Source organism: Erpetoichthys calabaricus, chromosome 11 (assembly GCF_900747795.2).
Source record: "Erpetoichthys calabaricus chromosome 11, fErpCal1.3, whole genome shotgun sequence".
Classification (NCBI taxonomy): Eukaryota; Metazoa; Chordata; class Cladistia; order Polypteriformes; family Polypteridae; genus Erpetoichthys; species Erpetoichthys calabaricus.
Window position 1 is genome coordinate 90,930,975 of NC_041404.2, and position 19,559 is coordinate 90,950,533.

At 37.8% G+C, this 19,559-nt stretch overlaps 1 protein-coding gene across 2 annotated transcripts in view; it reads left to right on the forward strand.

Moving 5' to 3' along the window:
• The window catches only part of pnkp (polynucleotide kinase 3'-phosphatase), a 73,033-nt gene that overhangs the window by 5,362 nt on the left and 48,112 nt on the right, over positions 1-19,559 (forward strand). The gene's annotated exons all lie outside the window — the stretch shown is intronic.

The window sequence follows — 19,559 nt, forward strand, 5'->3', positions numbered from 1 at the left end:
ATGAAGGCATGATATGGTTTTAGTTTACATTTTCGTACTTTTTTTTAACTTTAGCTTTTAATAAAGGTCTGTAGTTCTGCTATGGGACATAAACCTAATTAAATGTATTGTTATTTCTTACTGTTCACACATAAATCCCATAAACACGGAGAAAAAGAAAGAAAAAACCTTACACACTACTTAAGCATAATTTGATCTCCCTTTTGTGGTTATGATGTTTGTTTATTTACTTTATATAGGTCGAATTGTCATTGCATTTGGTGCGTAAACAGGTTTATTATTAACTCTTAGACAGGTGTCTCCAACTCCAGTCCTGAAGCGCTACTGTGGCTGCAGGTTTTTATTCGGACCCTTTTCTTAAGTGACGACCAGCTTTAGGTGCTAATTAATTTATGTTCCATTCATTTTAATCGCTTTACTTAATTTTTTTCTTGAAAAGCATCCATACATAAATGAGGCGTGAAGGGAGCCAACAGATGACTAGTTAAGTCGGGGTCTCAAACTCTTAACTAATTTCACTCCAACCTGTTAATTAGAAGCCAGTTGCTGGCGCAGCAGATATTTCCAAATCTGTTAATTTTCTTTTCTGTTAGAACACTTTCAAAATGTTTTTTTTCTTTAGTTTCAGATATTATATGATGGACACAGGTGGTTGTGTTGGCTTGTTTTGCATCTCATTATTGTTTGGCTGCTAATTATAAGAAAAAGAAATAAGGGGCTTGAGACTTAAATATCAAGTCAGTTAAAATAACGCAAATGAGTTAATTAGCTGGAAAACCTGTTCCCTATTTAAGGAAAGGAAGGGTTAGAATAAAAACCGGGAACCACAGTAGTGCGCCAGAGGCATCGTTTTTTTAAAGCATAGCTTGGAATTGAGCGTGAAAATATGCGCATGTCAAAAAACAGGAACATAAATATGCTTAAAAAAATCTAACTTGTAAAACCTGTTGTGTACACATTTTTACGTAATTTAACATTTATTAATCAGAATCCCCTTGTAAATATGTGTGAGTGCGCATTGAACGCCACCCTGAAACATTCATGTAAAGAGTATGCTTATCAGCCTTACACATATGCAGTCATGATGCTGTAAAACTACATTGGCTGGCAGAGCAGTCCCTTACTGACCTGTTGAGTCCCTTACTGACCTGTTGAGTCCCTTACTGACCTGTTGAGACAGTGCTGCCTGCATTCAAGAATATCTGGCTGTGCTCCACCATTGAGAGTGCATGATCATGCACAGCATTATAGCACTTCTCATCTGTGCTCTTGGGGTCCAGGAAAGGTGTGAGGCAACATTGTCTGTGTGGGTAGGCACGTGTAATGACATGATTACTGTTACAAGTGGTTCAGCCAACTAAGAAGCCAGCCTCCACATACAGTACCATGATGTCTGTCAAGGCTAGTTTGCCTGACCTGAGAAGTGACAACAGGAGGCCGATATAAAGTGATGAAAAATCAAAAAGTTGTTCAGTGCTAATTTGTAATATTGTCCCTCTTAAAGGGGAACTAAAGTACAGTCTGTATATCATATTAATTGTTTTTGAGGTGTAATATGTTTATCACACCATTGCATATTATAATAATAACTACAAGTCATTATTTAGGTGGTTTGGCTGCAAATCTCTCCTTGATTGAGGGCGTCATCATTTCCCAGTTTCTCCAAAATGTTATATGCGCATGGGTCGGAGTCTATGTAAATATAGGCATTTTCCCTGGTTAAGTTTTCTTTTATAAATCCCAGTGTTTGTGTGGGAAGTTGTGTACACACATTTCGAGCCTCTTTTTGTGTGTATGCAAGCTTTATAAATGAGGCCACAGGACTCCAGGGGCCTCATGTATAAACGGTGCATACGCACAGAAATGTTGCGTACGAACGTTTCCACACTCAAATCGCGATGTATAAATACCAAACCTTGGCGTAAAGCTATGCACATTTCCACGGTACCTCATACCCTAGCGTACGCAATTTCTCCGCTCGGTTTTGCAGACTGGCGGCACCCAGCGTCAAAGCAGTGCTACTGTTCCTGTGTGGCCACCCTTTCTTTCTTAGATCCACATTCCTGACGCGGCCTTATAAATACACTGAAACTAACTGCATATTGTTTATTAGTGTAATGCATCTGATTGTAATTAACCTGCAGCAATATAATGGTCCAGGGAATAGCCATAGTATTCCAAATACCATAACTGCTTTAGCGTTGTTACTCTCCCTGCATCTTCTTCTTTCAGCTGCTCCAGTTAAGGGTTGCCACAGCAGATCATCTTTTTCCATATTACTCTCACTGCACCACTCGGAGTATTTATATCACTGTATCTGAGTGGGGAATCACAGCAGCAGCTGATTGGAAAGAGAATTATCGGTATACAGCATGAAGCAGACGCTGCCTCAGCCACAGCAAAATGCTTCAGAGACTTTCCTGTACGGACTTTGTGGTTTAGAAAACGTTTCATCCCAAGAACTATAAACGCATTCAATCAGTCCTTCAAGTGCTCCTTGTAGAACTGTTTGTACTTATAAGTACAATTACCTCACTGTAAACTTGCACTACAGTTATAATATTGCACAACCTGCGCCACTTTATAAAGCGCGTATTTACATATGATGACGATATCATTTTTAAGATGAAATGTAGCAAAACATGTTGATTATATTATACAGATAAAACTTTAACTTCATTTAAATAATCTGTATTGTTATTAATTAAACATGTGAGGACACAGTGTTGCAGCGCTAGCTAGTTCAGGGATTGTTCCTGCATTGCGTTGTATTCTTGCTGGTGCTGACGCGACACTGGAAGTATAGACGGATAGAATAATTAAACATGTACTACGAAGATATTTCAATGTTCCTTAAAAGTTTTGAAGAATCTGCGTTCTAAGCTTACAAATGGCTTCACGTCTATTACAGAGCTGATTGTGTGGCGATTGGGTATTTGGAGAAAGAAAAGTAAGGACAGGAATTGGAGGTTAGTACGTTTGAAAGAGACAGTACTTCTATAATAAATTATTTCATTGAAGGTCGTGCATGGCGAAGCAAGCCTCTTGCGTGAGACATGAACAAGCACTGCGCCACCATGTTCCCATGTTTAATAACATGCTTTAACTCCTATCATCATGAAAAAGATATCACGTATACATCTCAGTATTTTAATTATTCAGAGAGCTGTAATATCACGAATGTAATGGATTATGTGTCCTGTCGGAGAAAAAGAAAGCCAGTTTAAGAAGCAGGTAGTGATGCACATAGAAGATGAAACACAGAACAAAGCATTTAATGTGCTACTTTAGTTACAATGGGATTTCAGAAACTAGTAAATTAAACGATTTTAAGATGAAGTTTATAATGTTCTACTTTAATGGCAAAATAAACTACGTGATTAAAGTGGAAATTTCGTGCTTTTTTCCCACTGTGTGCCTATTTTTTTTTTTTGTCTGTACCCTAATAAGGTTTCATATGACACTCAGACGGTGGGCTACGACTCGCCTTTTCACAGCGACTTTGATATGTGATTTCTTTTTTATTTCGGGCACTGTGCGATTTTGTGAACTTGAGCTTTCGAGTTTCTCCGACACTGTCAGTCGATCAACTTCATTTTGTTGATTATTCTACTGTTTAAACCAACAAATAGTACGTTTTTCCTTTGCCTCCACTTGGTATTCGCTGAAATTCTTATATTTTCCCCCGTGCTTTTAATAATAATAATAATAATTCATTACATTTATATAGCGCTTTTCTCAGTACTCAAAGCGCTATCCACACAGGGAGGAACCGGGAAGCGAGCACACAATTTTCCACAGTCTCCTTACTGCAAAGCAGCAGCATGTTTTCCCATTGTTTTTTCACAGAACAACAACAACAACATTTATTTATATAGCACATTTTCATACAAAAAGTAGCTCAAAGTGCTTTACTTGCATATTCAAAGAGGTGTAATTCTGGGAGGAGTTGGGGCGGGACAGAAGGCGCGTGCAAGTGCGTTACTTTTCACGCTGATCTGGATTTATGTAGCGGAAAAACGTGGAAGTTTGCGTACGTACAGATTCCTGCATCTGGATTTTTCTGTGCGTACGCACATTCCTACTTTTGTCGTTACGCCATGTTATAGTGTGAATTCTATGCACGGCGTTATACATGAGGCCCCAGAAGTTGAAGACCCCTGCTCTAAAGTAACTAATTAACATTAGTATCTTTTTTACACATCTACTTAAACTCAAGAAATCAATAATTTTGAAATTACATAGAGTCAAACCTGATTTTTTTCCATTTTCTGTTTACTGATTAAAACATGGATTTGTTTTACATTTGAGCAAGGGTGTGCCAACTGTGCCGTGCATAATGGTTTTTTAATTAGCTATTTCCTTAAAATGCAACATTTGTATAATGAATCTATGTTTCAGAAATTACATATCAATCAGTTGTTAAATGCAAGAAATATATCAAGTCAGCGTGATTTTTTGTTTTGTTTCAAAAATTTGGCCCTGGCTCCAATATGTGATATGTATGCATTCCTTCATATTGTAATGTTTTTAATTTGCATTAGTCTATGTAATTCATTATTTCTTTATTAAAATCCAGAAATTCTTATAGCCTTAATACATCTATTAAAACCCCACAAGGCTGCTGTCATCACACTTTTTGTTTATCTAATACACAAATGACTGCAGGAGTTCACATAAATTTAGTAAGAGATATATTTAAGTAATTTGCATATTAAAAAGTTTTTAATAGTTAATTATTTCAGGTTTCAAACTTTGCTTACTATTGTAATATTCTAAGTTATTGTGTCCAGTTTTATAATAAAAAGACATCTTTCAGATTGGCCTCTAATTAACTAATTCTTTTTAATAAAAACTCCTGAACAACCACATTTCTCCATGATCAGAGCTGAGAAACACTGTCTTGGAGGGAAATATTTTTGTTAGCAAACTGCATATACAATAAGTTGTGCAAGAAATTGTTTCTTTATTAAAATTTATCAATATTAAAATTGCGAGAGTTCTATTTAAATGGTTTACCTTTTAAACTGTTTTGATAATTTACTTTTTAATCGATAGTTTTACATTTCAAGTTGCATTAATTATTGTATACAATTGTTATTATGTAATAAAGCATTTTAGCCATTAGTAAATGTAGACATTTTTCCTTCAAACTCATCTTTCAAAATGCCTTTGGATTATGGGTCGTTTGGAATGAAAATCCTAAATCCCCCATTCCTTCCAGCTCAGAACTATCTTAGGGCATCTGTTTCCATTTTGCATGTATTTTTATACTGAACATATTCATAAAACAATTCACTAATTAATTAACATTACAGTACAAGATGACAAAGTAAAATGGCACATTAATTCCCTGCAGACATAGACAATATTATTAATAAGGAAACAGAGAAAGGTGTTGCATGAGTGAGAATATGTAAAAAGAATAATTAGAAAAGGTTTTTCCTTCATCATGTGTGTGCCTGAAAAAGAAATGGCAGTTATGATGAAAAATTCTGCAGTAAAGCCAGGGAATCCTAAATTTTAAGATAGCAGAGTGAATGCGAGAGGTGCCCATTAGAGAAAATAAAGTGGGTGATTAAAAGTTTAGTAGGCCATATAGTGCTGGTAGAATACGTGACCCAAGAGTGAGTATGGGTGTAATTTCTTCTTTTATTTTTTGAAAATTGTTCTTGAAACCTTGTGAAGGAACACAAATCGAGGGATCTGTGTGGTTATGGTCAAGACATGTAAAGTATTCTTAGTCTCAGTGTGGTCTTTTTTCTTAACAGATCAATAGTTTCTGAAAAATCTGCAAGCTGTCATCCTGTTTACAAATATAGCCAGCTAGACGCACTCTCATACTTGGTCACATATTGATCCAGCACTGAGTGACCAACTACAGTTTTAATCTTCACTAATGACACCCGCTCAGATCTGTCACTCCTTTCATGTTGTTTATGTTTGTCTGTCTACCATCTGTCACCTATTTGTTGCATGTGACATACAGTACTGTGCAAAAGCCTTAGGTGCTTTAGAAATTTCACTAAATTATTTGTCTTAGTTATTTTATGTCTTCTGGATTAGTGTGTCAATAGAAAATGGCATATTTTACAATTCCAAACATTCTTTTTGCAAAAAGTGAAGCAATACAATAGTATATTTGAATGTTCCTAAAGAAAGAAATTAACATAGAGGGAGACCACTTTGCCATTAAAAAAGATGAGATCTTTATAGCCATATAGCCCAGGGTCTGATTAAGGAAATATAACAACCAGTTGCTAATGATTAGTGACATAATGTGTAGATTGAACCAAAGGGATTAACAGAAACAGCTGTGTAGAGGGAATACAACTGGGCAAGGGACAACCATGCTAAAAAGGTGAGGTGTCATCTAGCCAAAGACAGACGCAAGTAAGACAGCCAAAGTCTGGAGCAGAGATGTGGCATGTTTTCAAAGAGACTTTGAATAAGCTTCCACATGAGTATCTTCAAAAACTACGTGACCGTGCGCCAAAGAGAATTGCTGCTGTTTTTAAGGCAAGGTTGGTCACAACAAATTTTGATTTTGTGTTTTTTTTTTCTCATTACTGCACTTTCCAGGAAGTTTACTGATCTATAAAAAAACTATTTCTGGCATTAGTTTTGAATGCATTCCCACTTCACAGCATTTTTGCACAAGTGTCCGAAACTTTTGCACAGTAATGTTTTTATTTATATATAGATTATAGAATTTCTGCCATACCAGGCAACAACATATTTGAAAGCTGCGTCCAAAACCTTCAGATGCTCAAGTGTTTAAAGTCAGAAAGCTAAGTTACAGAGGAACAGAGAGCCTTGAGCATTTTGACTCCTGTTTGTTCTGGGTGCGTAGATTTTTAGTGTTTTATAAATGATTGGGAGAGAGTCTTGAAAATGCTTGTATAACAGAGAATGTCTGCATTTACCTAGTAGATGAAGAATGAGAGAAATTTCATAATGAGATCTATAATGACACCTAATGATTTACATACTTTTCTGTACTTTTTCAGTTTGAATTCTATTGTCTTCGTCATCTAGTATGTTGTGATGATTTAACTGCATCAAAGTTAATCAAAACAGCCTAAGAACCTACCATAATAAACTTGTTTCTACTCATTACACATTTCTTAGTGGGTTTATTTGAGTTCTGTTTTGCCAATTCCATGCAGTATTACTATGTCAACTATAATGATGTAAGCTGCAGTTTAATATTTAATATCTGTTAGTTTTGACTTACACTAAATTAAGTTATTTTATTAATTACTAAAATTTCTAATTAGTGGTTTTATTGAGAAACCTATGTTTTTGTTTGATGATGTTGACTTTCTGCCAGGGGGGTATTTTTCGTACGTGGATTACTCGTTTAGCTGGATGTAATTGTTGACGATTTGGCATGATCCTGGATCTGTCGGTTTTTTCGAAACTCTTGCTGGATGTGTTGTCATAGCAACACATCCTAATCCTCAAACCTGCTTGGAGCAGGTTTGTTCGATGTAAACAAGAATTAGCTCACACACTTAATCAGTGTCCGTGCGTGGAATTCATTCAGTCATGACTTCGCCGTTCTTGAATGAGCGACCAATCGATATCGGTACGCAAATTATAAGAAGAGAATTTCATATAGAGAGGGTTTTGCGCAATCGGCAAGATCCTTTATTGCTCCCGGAGGAAATTCTTTTCGAAAGATAGCGCTTTAGCCAGGGGTGAATATTGTACCTCAAAGATTTAGTAGCACCTTATATTCGAAATCAAACTCGGCGAAGTTGGGCTGTCACAACCACACAGACAGTATGCATTGCTTTGAGGTTTTTTGCAAGTGGCACTTTTTTTATATACTGTAGGCGATGCAGAAAATCAATCTAAAAGTGCAGTTTGCCAGGCAATTCATAAAGTCTGTTTGGCTCTGAAGTATTTCCTTCGGGTTTTCATAGTGTTTCCTGGACACCTGTGTCTGCAGACGATAAAAGAGGCGTTTCATGTCATTGCAGGTAGGTAATACACAGGCAAAAACACCCACAGTTCCATGAAGAATCTCACAATCAGCCTAACATTCTCATTACCCAGGATTTCCTAATGTGGTTAGGGCACATGGGACAGATCAGAGTGGAGTTTGATCAAACATTATTTGGAAAATGTACCTCTCCTCCTGATGAATAATCAGACAAAGTGTCTTCATCAAATATTTGACCTTCATCAATATCTCGTTGGTCAGACACAGGTTTAGGGATATGACATTCCCTGCAACTGACCCAACAAAAAAAAAAGCTTCCCCCTGGAATGCCCACAGAAACAGGACGATGGGCATTTTGCTGGTTAGCCAACTCTTCTGCAGGAGTTAGGTCTGGATCTCGTGGACCCCCACCTGTTTTTTGCTTGTCTGCCTTCTTATTAGCTTTACAAATTTGTGTTTTTTATATTATATATGATTATTTATGTCAACAATTCTTTAAATAGTTATATATACCAATATTTACCAGTTTGAAGTATATTCTTGTACTTCACTTTAACCTGTTCCCATGTTCTCCTTGTGCTCACGTTTGATCTGGAATTATGACATATTAAATAATAATTAATCTGACACATAGGAAATGAAATGCTGCTTTCAGTAAGTACAATGCACACGCGCTTAATTTGTCGGCCACTTTTTGCCAGCGGTCTTTTCTGGTTTGGGCTGCTATTGCAGTGTTACCCCTTGTGCATATTAAATCTTGAAATTCTTCATGTCCTTCGAATAGATAGATAGATAGATAGATAGATAGATAGATAGATAGATAGATACGAATAAAAGGTCCTGCTCCGCTTGTGTGGAAAAAAAAAATGTGCCCGTTCTTTCGTCATTTTGTTACAGCCTATCAAAGACTTGCTGGTCATGTTTTCTAGACTCAATATATATGGGCTTTTCAATCAGCGCGGGCGCGCGCATTTATCTCGGATGATTAGATCCAGCTAAACTAATCTACTACACGGCTGCGTTTGGAAAAAACAACTTATCCCGGATGAGTTTCACTGGCATTAACTCATCCAAGATGAGGCATCTGATCTCGGATGATTTAAGCGATGTACGGAAAATACCCCCCAGGTCTGGCTAACAATTACTCACTCTTTATCTTAGAGGTTTCATCAGTATAGAGGACCAGAAACATGGGTTGGGTTCCTAATGGAATCTCACCATTTTATGTCATTTTCCTAAATGGAAAGTATACACTGCTATTAGCCTGAGATATGTGTGCATTTCCCCTGTTTGTGATTAACTACCCAATATAGTAAAAAGTTTTCCAATGTGAAAAATGGCTGCATTGGTATATTTTGTATGACAAATTGTTGCTTACTGAAAGAAGCTAGGTCATCTTTAGACAGGCAGCATTCCAGTCATGCGCTGTCCAAATGGGAATGCAAACCTGAGTACTCGGTCAGCATGGAGAGTAAGAGGCAACTATCGTAGTCAGTTGAATCAAATAAGAACCCTCTTGGCTCAGGTATCTAATTGGGTTTTTGAATGCAAGAGGGTATCTTTTCTCTTACCACTTGAACTTTGTTACACTTGCATTATTTCAGTAAAATGTTAACCCAGTACATTCCTTTACAAAAGGGAAGTAATTCCCTTACATTTCTGATAATTACTAGATTCCAGAAGAATTTGTCTCAGAATCACCCTGGAGAATTTCTCTTTTACCATTGCTCAAAAGATTCAATAGGTAAGGATTCCTATCTGATGTGAAATCATATGGATTATACAGTGGTGTGAAAAACTATTTGCCCCCTTCCTGATTTCTTATTCTTTTGCATGTTTGTCACACAAAATGTTTCTGATCATCAAACACATTTAACCATTAGTCAAATATAACACAAGTAAACACAAAATGCAGTTTGTAAATGGTGGTTTTTATTATTTAGGGAGAAAAAAAAATCCAAACCTACATGGCCCTGTGTCAAAAAGTAATTGCCCCCTGAACCTAATAACTGGTTGGGCCACCCTTAGCAGCAATAACTGCAATCAAGCATTTGCGATAACTTGCAATGAGTCTTTTACAGCGCTCTGGAGGAATTTTGGCCCACTCATCTTTGCAAAATTGTTGTAATTCAGCTTTATTTGAGGGTTTTCTAGCATGAACCACCTTTTTAAGGTCATGCCATAGCATCTCAATTGGATTCAGGTCAGGACTTTGACTAGGCCACTCCAAAGTCTTCATTTTGTTTTTCTTCAGCCATTCAGAGGTGGATTTGCTGGTGTGTTTTGGGTCATTGTCCTGTTGCAGCACCCAAGATCGCTTCAGCTTGAGTTGACGAACAGATGGCCGGACATTCTCCTTCAGGATTTTTTGGTAGACAGTAGAATTCATGGTTCCATCTATCACAGCAAGCCTTCCAGGTCCTGAAGCAGCAAAACAACCCCAGACCATCACACTACCACCACCATATTTTACTGTTGGTATGATGATCTTTTTCTGAAATGCTGTGTTCCTTTTACGCCAGATGTAACGGGACATTTGCCTTCCAAAAAGTTCAACTTTTGACTCATCAGTTCACGAGGTATTTTCCCAAAAGTCTTGGCAATCATTGAGATGTTTCTTAGCAAAATTGAGACGAGCCCTAATGTTCTTTTTGCTTAACAGTGGTTTGCGTCTTGGAAATCTGCCATGCAGGCCGTTTTTGCCCAGTCTCTTTCTTATGGTGGAGTCGTGAACACTGACCTTAATTGAGGCAAGTGAGGCCTGCAGTTCTTTAGACGTTGTCCTGGGGTCTTTTGTGACCTCTCGGATGAGTCGTCTCTGCGCTCTTGGGGTAATTTTGGTCGGCCGGCCACTCCTGGGAAGGTTCACCACTGTTCCATGTTTTTGCCATTTGTGGATAATGGCTCTCACTGTGGTTCGCTGGAGTCCCAAAGCTTTAGAAATGGCTTTATAACCTTTACCAGACTGATAGATCTCAATTACGTCTGTTCTCATTTGTTCCTGAATTTCTTTGGATCTTGGCATGATGTCTAGCTTTTGAGGTGCTTTTGGTCTACTTCTCTGTGTCAGGCAGCTCCTATTTAAGTGATTTCTTGATTGAAACAGGTGTGGCAGTAATCAGGCCTGGGGGTGGCTACGGAAATTGAACTCAGGTGTGATACACCACAGTTAGGTTATTTTTTAACAAGGGGGCAGTTACTTTTTCACACAGGATTGTGTAGGTTTGGATTTTTTTTCTCCCTAAGTAATAAAAACCATCATTTAAAAACTGCATTTTGTGTTTACTTGTGTTATATTTGACTAATGGTTAAATGTGTTTGATGATCAGAAACATTTTGTGTGACAAACATGCAAAAGAATAAGAAATCAGGAAGGGGGCAAATAGTTTTTCACACCACTGTATATTATATAGTATAACAGTTAGAAATGCACATTCCGCATCTGGCTATTCTCCCACGGTATGTTTTGTTTCATTTATAAATCCAAGTTAGAGACTGCAGGAAAGTTATCTCATTTTATAATTGCTGGACAGTTATGCTCCCAACCTCTTTCTCTCTATGACCAACTATCACTGCATAAGGAGAATTTCATAACTCAAAAGGTGGTGATTCTTTCTCCTACACAGGTAAGAGTTAGAACTTTGTGGCTCTGTACATTTTTGTGTCATCATGCATGTGGGTGATATGCTGGTTTGTTAAAACTTTTACAGTTGTTTTGTAGCTACCAAACAGGGTGTGTCATATTTGTTGTTTTCAGGGTATATCTTGATTGATATGAAAGGGAATATTGCATCCTTGCAGAATTTTACATAGTTGCTTTCATCAATGTCAGCACAGGACTCTTTAAATATGATTCAGCCAGTACATTCTAAACAGCCACACATGCACTTCACAGACTCCTTGTCCCAGACTTTTATGTGTTTCATTTCCTGTTTTTCCCTTTTAATGAATGTTGTATAGACTGGAATAGTTTGACATAATTGTGATCAGATTAACCCAATTGGAGTTTTGCTCTTGATTCATAATCACCTTTAATGTTTCCAAAGCATTGATCACTCTGTTGTGATGAATTGGGCAAGTGACATACTGGTAAAAATTACAGTGTGTTGTTTAGTGAACGCTGACCTGCCTGGGATTGGTTCTCTGCCCAATATAAATAAAATTTATTATTATTATTATGCCCTGTGTTGGCTGGGATTGGCTCCAGCAGACCCCCGTGACCCTGTGTTCGGATTCAGCGGGTTGGAAAATGGATGGATGGATGGATGATTAAAATCAGCCAAATAAAAATTCAGGGAGTCAGAGAGACTTGAACCACTGTCTCCCGTCACTTTGGAGAGAGAAACTGCTGCACCAGATTCATTGGTTGCTAAGGGTTTGTGCACATCGTTTTCATTTAGCCAGGTTTCTGTAAATACCATAACACACACATCTCTGTAAGTGACCTGAAAGCGTACACATGCTTAAAGTTCATTCACTTTGTTTAGGAGAGACTGAACATTTACCATTATAAGAGCTGGTAAGGGAGGTCAAACTCCTCAGTTTTTTCAATCTTTCTCAAATATATCTGCTTTTCTCCCATCACCAGACCAATTCTAGGTGTCTAAATTTCTTTAGATCCTGTAACACACTCCAGTGTCAATAAACTCTGTGTATTTGTACACTGTGCTTCATTTATGTCACTGTACCTACCTGGAAAAAGATTGTGACCCCCAGTTGAAGCCATCCTGCCCCATACTTCAAAAATCTGTTTTCTTGTCAGTTTGTCTGAAATATAAGCCCATTCATTAAATCAACTGGACTCAACAACCAATATCACTCTATGCCTTGCTAGTATTACTTACTTTAAGGTTACATATTCCTTAGCAAAGATCTCCAGTAGATTGTGACAAGTTTATGTATTCTGCAGGTGTCAGGTTACCTTGAAAAATTTAGATGTGAATGTCAATAGGCTTTGCGCCTAGGAACCAAGTTACCCAAACTGTTCTGTAACATTTCAGTAATTCTAAATTAAAAAGAAAGAAAAATTTGGACGTGAGCGTCAGTAGGATTTTGCACCCTAAGAACCAAGTTACCCGAACAACTCTAGATAGATAGATAGATAGATACTTTATTAATCCCAATGGGAAATTCACAAACATTTTAGTAAATATTTACTGCTCTGATGCTGATCTTTCTGATCATAAAATAAGTCATTACGATAGCAATTGACAAGAAGAATTCATAATTAATTGCAGAATTATGGTATTTGAGGGTTCATCTAGAGTGCCTCTTTCTCTTGCACAATTTGGCTCAAAAACTAATCGGCACATCTCATAACAGGCTTAAGTTTTCAGTTAGGTATTTTTCTGTCTAGCTGTTTTAGGTGTAGACTATCCTCAAGAAACTGTGACACACAGATACACATACTGCAAACATCGATATCTCAATGATTGGTGTATCAGGGGACCCTAAAATATCGAGATCCATAGAAAAACAGAAATTTTTGACGAATCTAAAGCTTTCGTTTGCCCCCCCATAGACAATCAATTATGGTGGATGAGGGCGCAAAGCAAAAATAGAGAGAAATAGCACTTAAGCCGACATTCAGTTCTGATTTTACTCATGAGTTGTTAAGGCATCAGAAATAAGGACAGTTCAGGAGTTTATGGTCCAACAGAAACCAAAGGATCACGAGTAGGTTTCTTTTCCTTTGCTGAATTTGTGGCTGATCAGCCATGTCCAGGGGCCTCATGTATAAACGGTGCGTACGCACAGAAATGTTGTGTACGAACGTTTCCACGCTCAAATCGCGATGTATAAAACCTAAACTTGGCGTAAAGCCACGCACATTTCCACGGTACCTCATACCCTGGCGTACGCAATTTCTCTGCTCGGTTTTGCAGACTGGCGGCTCCCAGCGTCAAAGCAGTGCTACTGTTCCTGTGTGGTTATCCTTTCTTTCTTAGACCCACATTCCTGACGCGGCTTTATAAATACACTGAAATTAACTGCATATTGTTTATTAGTGTAATGCATCTGATTGTAATTAACCTGTAGCAATATAATAGTCCAGGGAATAGCCATAGTATTCCAAATACCATAACTGCTTTAGCGTTGTTACGCTCACTGCATCTTCTTCTTCTTTCAGCTGCTCCCGTTAAGGGTTGCCACAGCGGATCATCTTTTTCCATATTATTCTCACTGCACCACTCGGAGTATTTATATCATTGTATCTGAGTGGGCAATCACAGCAGCAGCTGATCGGAAAGAGAATTATCGGTATACAGTTTCAAGCACACACTACCTCAGCCACGGCAAAATGCGTCAAAGCCTTTCCTGTACGGACCTCGCGTTTCAGAAACAGTTTCATCCCAAGAACTATAAACGCACTCAATCAGTCCATCAAGTGCTCCTTGTAGAACTGTTTGTACTTATAAGTACAATTACCCCACTGTAAACTTGCACTACAGTTATAATATTGCACAACCTGCGCAACTTTATAAAGTGCGTATGATGACGATATAATTTTTAAGATGAAATGCAGCAAAATATGTTGCTTGTAGTATACAGATAAAACTTTAACTTCATTTAAATAATCTGTATTGTAAATAATTAAACATGTGAGGACACGGTGCCGCAGCGCTAGCTAGTTCACAGATAGCTCCTGCCTTGCGCTGTATTATTGCTGGTGCTGACGCGACACTGGAAGGATAGACGGATAAAATAATTAAACATGTACTACGAAGATATTTCAATGTTCCTTAAAAGTTTTGAAGAATCGGCGTTCAAAGCTTACAGATGGCTTAACGTCTATTACAGAGCTGATTGTGTGGCGATTGGGTATTTGGAGAAAGAAAAGTAAGGACAGGAATTGGAGGTTAGTACGTTTGAAAGAGACAGTACTTCTATAATAAATTATTTCATCGAAGGTCGCACATGGCGCAGCAAGCCTCTTGCGTGAGATATGATCACTGCGCCACCGTGTTCCCATGTTTAATAACATGCTTTCATTCCTATCATCGTAAAAAAGATATCACGTATACATCTCAGTATTTTAATTATTCAGAGAGCTGTAATATCACGAATGCAATGGATTCTGTGTCCTGTCGGAGAAAGAGAAAGAACGGAAGCAGGTAGTGATTCACACACACAGAGCATAGAAGATCAAATACAGAACAAAGGTGCTACTTGAGAAACTAGTAAAATAAACGATTTTAAGATTACGTTTATGATGTTCTACTTTAATGACAAAGTAAACTATGTGATTAAAGTGAAAATTTTGAGATTAAAGTTGACATTTCGTGCTTTTTTCCCACTGTGTGCCTATTTTTTTTTTCCCTGTACCCTAATAAGCTTTCATATGACACTCAGACGGTCCGCTACGAGTCGCCTTTTCACGCCGACTTTGATATGTGACAACTTCTTTTTTATTTCGGGCACTGTGCGACTTTGTGAACTTGAGCTTTCGAGTTTATCCGACACTATGTCACTCGATCAACTTTCTTTTGTTGATTATACCACTGTTTAAACCAACAAATAGTACGTTTTTCCTTTGCCTCCACCTGGTATTCGCTGAAATTCTTATATTTTCCCCCGTGCTTTTCCCATTGTCTTTTCACAGAAGGCTATTTATATTGATTTGCATATTCAAAGAGGTATAATTCTGGGAGGAGTTGGGGCAGGACAGCAGGCATGTGTGTTACTTTTCACGCTGATCGGGATTTATGTAGTGGAAGAACGTGAAAGTTTGCGTACGCACAGATTCCTGCATCTGGATTTTTCTGTGCGTACGCACATTCCCGCTTTTGTGCTTACGCCATGTTATAGTGTGAGTTCTACGCACGGCGTTATACATGAGGCCCCTGGTGACTTTGTTCTGAGAAATAGTCCAAAAGCTAGTCAGTCCAGTTAACTCCAGCAAGGTAGAATTCCAATTATAAACCATCTTAAAAAAAATAACAGACAGCAGAACCATGTGTGGTACACACTTTTGTATCATCTTTTCAAGTGTTTTACTCTAAGCATCCCTCCAAATGTGAGTTAAGGTTGACAAATGTTTTTCCTGAAGGAGCTGGGTATGCTGAATTCATTTTTTCAATTTCTCAAGTTCAATATTGTGTTCTTGATGAGAAGTGATTAACATTGGTGCCACACGCAAAAAAAAATAACACTGTATGCTGATACATGGAAGATAGTCTGTTTATAACAACAGTTCCAACAAAAAATAGTTGTTTTAACACAATTCTTGTTTTCCTTATACATCTTAAGCAATATGCTTTACAACAGAAACAAAAACGTTGTGAAATCACATTGATTTTGATGCAGGTTAACGTGTCTGAGGAGCATTTTTATTCATAACGCAATTATTTCTTATTTGGCAACACAGTCACTTTTGCCTTTTCTGGCTGATTTTAATTTATATCTCCAAAATACTCAAAGTCTGTACATATTCTAGTTTTACCATTCAGTGTACATATTAGCATAATACTGAAACAAGTCAAAGAATTCAATGGTAATTCAGTGAAGGGAAGGATGCAACTGTTAGTTCATTCATATTTCTGCAAGTGTCTTCTGTTGTCATGCATTTACATGCAGCAGTACTCGGATGTCTCTTATTGTTGCAATTACAGTCGCTGGACGTGATCATCTTGATGCATGACTCGGGTATTGCATGCAGAACGGTCAGGATAGGAACAACAGCAACATTCTCAATCCTCCATCCCATAGTCTGTGGTGGAGGAAGTATAGGACATTGCTTGTGTGTTTGTAGCCATACTGATGCCTGGTAGTGTGCACTCTTGGTGTGGAATGACAGAGCATCGTGCATTGGGCACAGAGTCTCCTTCAGGTGAGCTTGAGTGAAGAGGGTTGACCTAGCAATGTCAGCAGAATTATTTGAGTCAGCTTTGTAGACTTTTGCATATGAAGGCTTTTGCATCAGCACAAACGTGGTTGGTTACCATTGCTGAGGGCTGACAGAAGTTTGTGGTGCTTTATGAATATGTTCCAACAGAATTTCTTGCTGTGGTCAGACAAAAAAGAAGTGGTGTCGGAACCTGTCAGTGAATGAAAGGTTGGTAGAGTGGCGAGAATACAATTGTCAAACTGAGCAAAAGGTCCCCTCTCTGTGCTCTCATGAACAGGAGTAGGATTTGTATCATTTGGATGTTGCTTCACCAGAACTAGAAGTTAAGATTGTCATTACTGGACACAAATGCATCAACTTCATCTCTGAAATCTTTGTTTGCAAACAGAGCTATCTGGTCATCTGTGTCATTAAAGGAGAACATGTGCTGAATCCATCTTTAAAGGCCACAAGACTGCACATGTTTTCCGATTGCGTCTGCATAAATTTGAGCGATGTATGCAGGACACCCAATCTCAGAACCAAAACGTCTCGATAATCTGACTTTGTCCACTTCATTTTTATGAGCTTGGAGAACAGAACTTCATCAACAGTGAGGGCACCATAATACTGGCCAAGCTTTCTGGCTACATACTTACATCTCAGAATGACAGTATGCGGTGTGTCCGGTTCATGAGCTGGCTCTTGGACTATTGGCATATAGCCAGTGCTGGTCAGTTCTTGAGATACGTCATCATGCACTTGTCCATCCTTGTTCAGCAGAAACAGTGTCTTCTTGCCTTTTCATGAAGAATGCAGTGTCCTTGGCAAGAACTGTAATAGCTTGGATACGGTCATTTGTCTGAAACAAACCCTTCTCCACAACTGTTGTAGGCAGTGCTTTTTCCTCCGTAATTTCTGCAGACACAGTGTCCCACTGGACACCTGGGACATCAAGAGTACAATTCTTGGAGGGTTCCAGGAACGGCATCCCCATGTCAGCTCCAGGACCTCTTTGCCATGCAGCATTCTGTGCAGTACGAAAGTTGTTTTTGCCATCAAAATTTGAATCATTGATATTGTCACATGTGAAGTATACAAATCAGTTAGGAACTTGGATATAAATATGTATTAGATTAAATATATATATTTTATGTATTATTATTCATAAATATTAGATTAGATATAAATATATATTAAAACAAGTATTTTTCTGTACCATTGGTTAAAAATATTTAAACCTTTAAGCTTACTGTTCCACAACCATAACTTTCAGAATTCAATACTCATTTTAATAGTGCTAATTTACTTTTACTATCTGCATTTATGGGTGTACTGTAGAGTACTATAGCTAGTTAGAATAAAAGCTTTCTTCTAACTAGAGAATGTTTGAGATTTTGCTTCTTTATTTTAACCTTTATATTAAAATAGTCTTGGCCAAAAACATGTTTATATTGGATTGCTTCTGCTGTCAAGGTGGCTTCAGGAGTGTCAGGCCACAGTACCGTATTGCCATTTGTCTCATGTGCATACATCTGCCCTGGTTTCCATTTAAATGGCCAGAAAAACCAGAGCTGCTCCAAAACTGCCTAACATTTTTTTCTGTAAAACAGGATCTCCACCCTTCCTTCCTACATGAACTTTCTTGCCGCAGTTTATTATCCTAAGGCACATATTCAAATCTCTTGAGAAGCTCTCTGTATTGCAGTGAAACCTAATTATGTGACATTTTCATATTTTGTGGCTCCTTCTACCTAGAGGTTGTCTTGTCCTTCCAGGTACTAAGAATTTGCCTTTCCAAGCCAGCTGCTAGAAATTTCCAGTTGGAAATTTCTGCCAACTATGCTGGACTAATTTTTGTGGCAAAAAATGTGACCTGCACTATGCCACTGTGCCTCCCTGAGATAAAAAAAATAGTTGAATTAAAGATCAGAACAGTAATATTTTTTGCAGTCAGGAAGCATGAATCCACTAAGGCTTGCCACAAAAGATTCGACAGCATGCATTCTTCACTCCTTCCTATTTTCATCAAGTGCACATTTTTCCAGTTTCTGTCTGCTTACGTGTTTTATGTTTAAATGTATTAAAAAAAAGTTTACTGCTAATTCTTAGCCTATAACCAGGATTAATACTATATGCTCAGGGTGGCTGCTAGAGCTCTGTGATCTCATGATGGCCTCTCAAAGCATCATTGGGTGCTAGTAAAAAAAAAAAGTTTTTCTTAACCCAGCTGTCCAACAAATTTCCTAGGAGAACTTTTGGCAAACACGTTGTATATTCACTGCCAAAAACACTTTGGCTAATTTCGCAGATCAACACGATATGAGAATATGTCCGCACATTGAATTTCACTGTTTAGCACCTTTCAGGAATTAGTCACATTGAGTGACCAAAAAGTAAGCTTGATACAGATAGACTTTTGAGACACGTTGTTAATTTTGACAATTGAGAGTTGTTTTTAAACTATATGTTAGATAATTTTGTGGAAGCCTTCAGCAAAAATAGCTATGTAGACTCACAGGCAAAATGATTGCATGTGTTCATGATAATGCACAACACATTGTGGCTATTAGCTTAACCCACATCCTTCATTTAGACCTCTGTATCAATCTGTCATAGAGAACTGACTATTGAATATGAAATATGGTCAAATTTTGCAACTCGACTTTAAAACTATCACTATACTGCAACCTTATATTTTTGTTGATTCTACCACTGTATGAACAGACAAAGGATCTTGTTTACTTCATTTCGATACAGACTTGAACCATTTCCTTAATG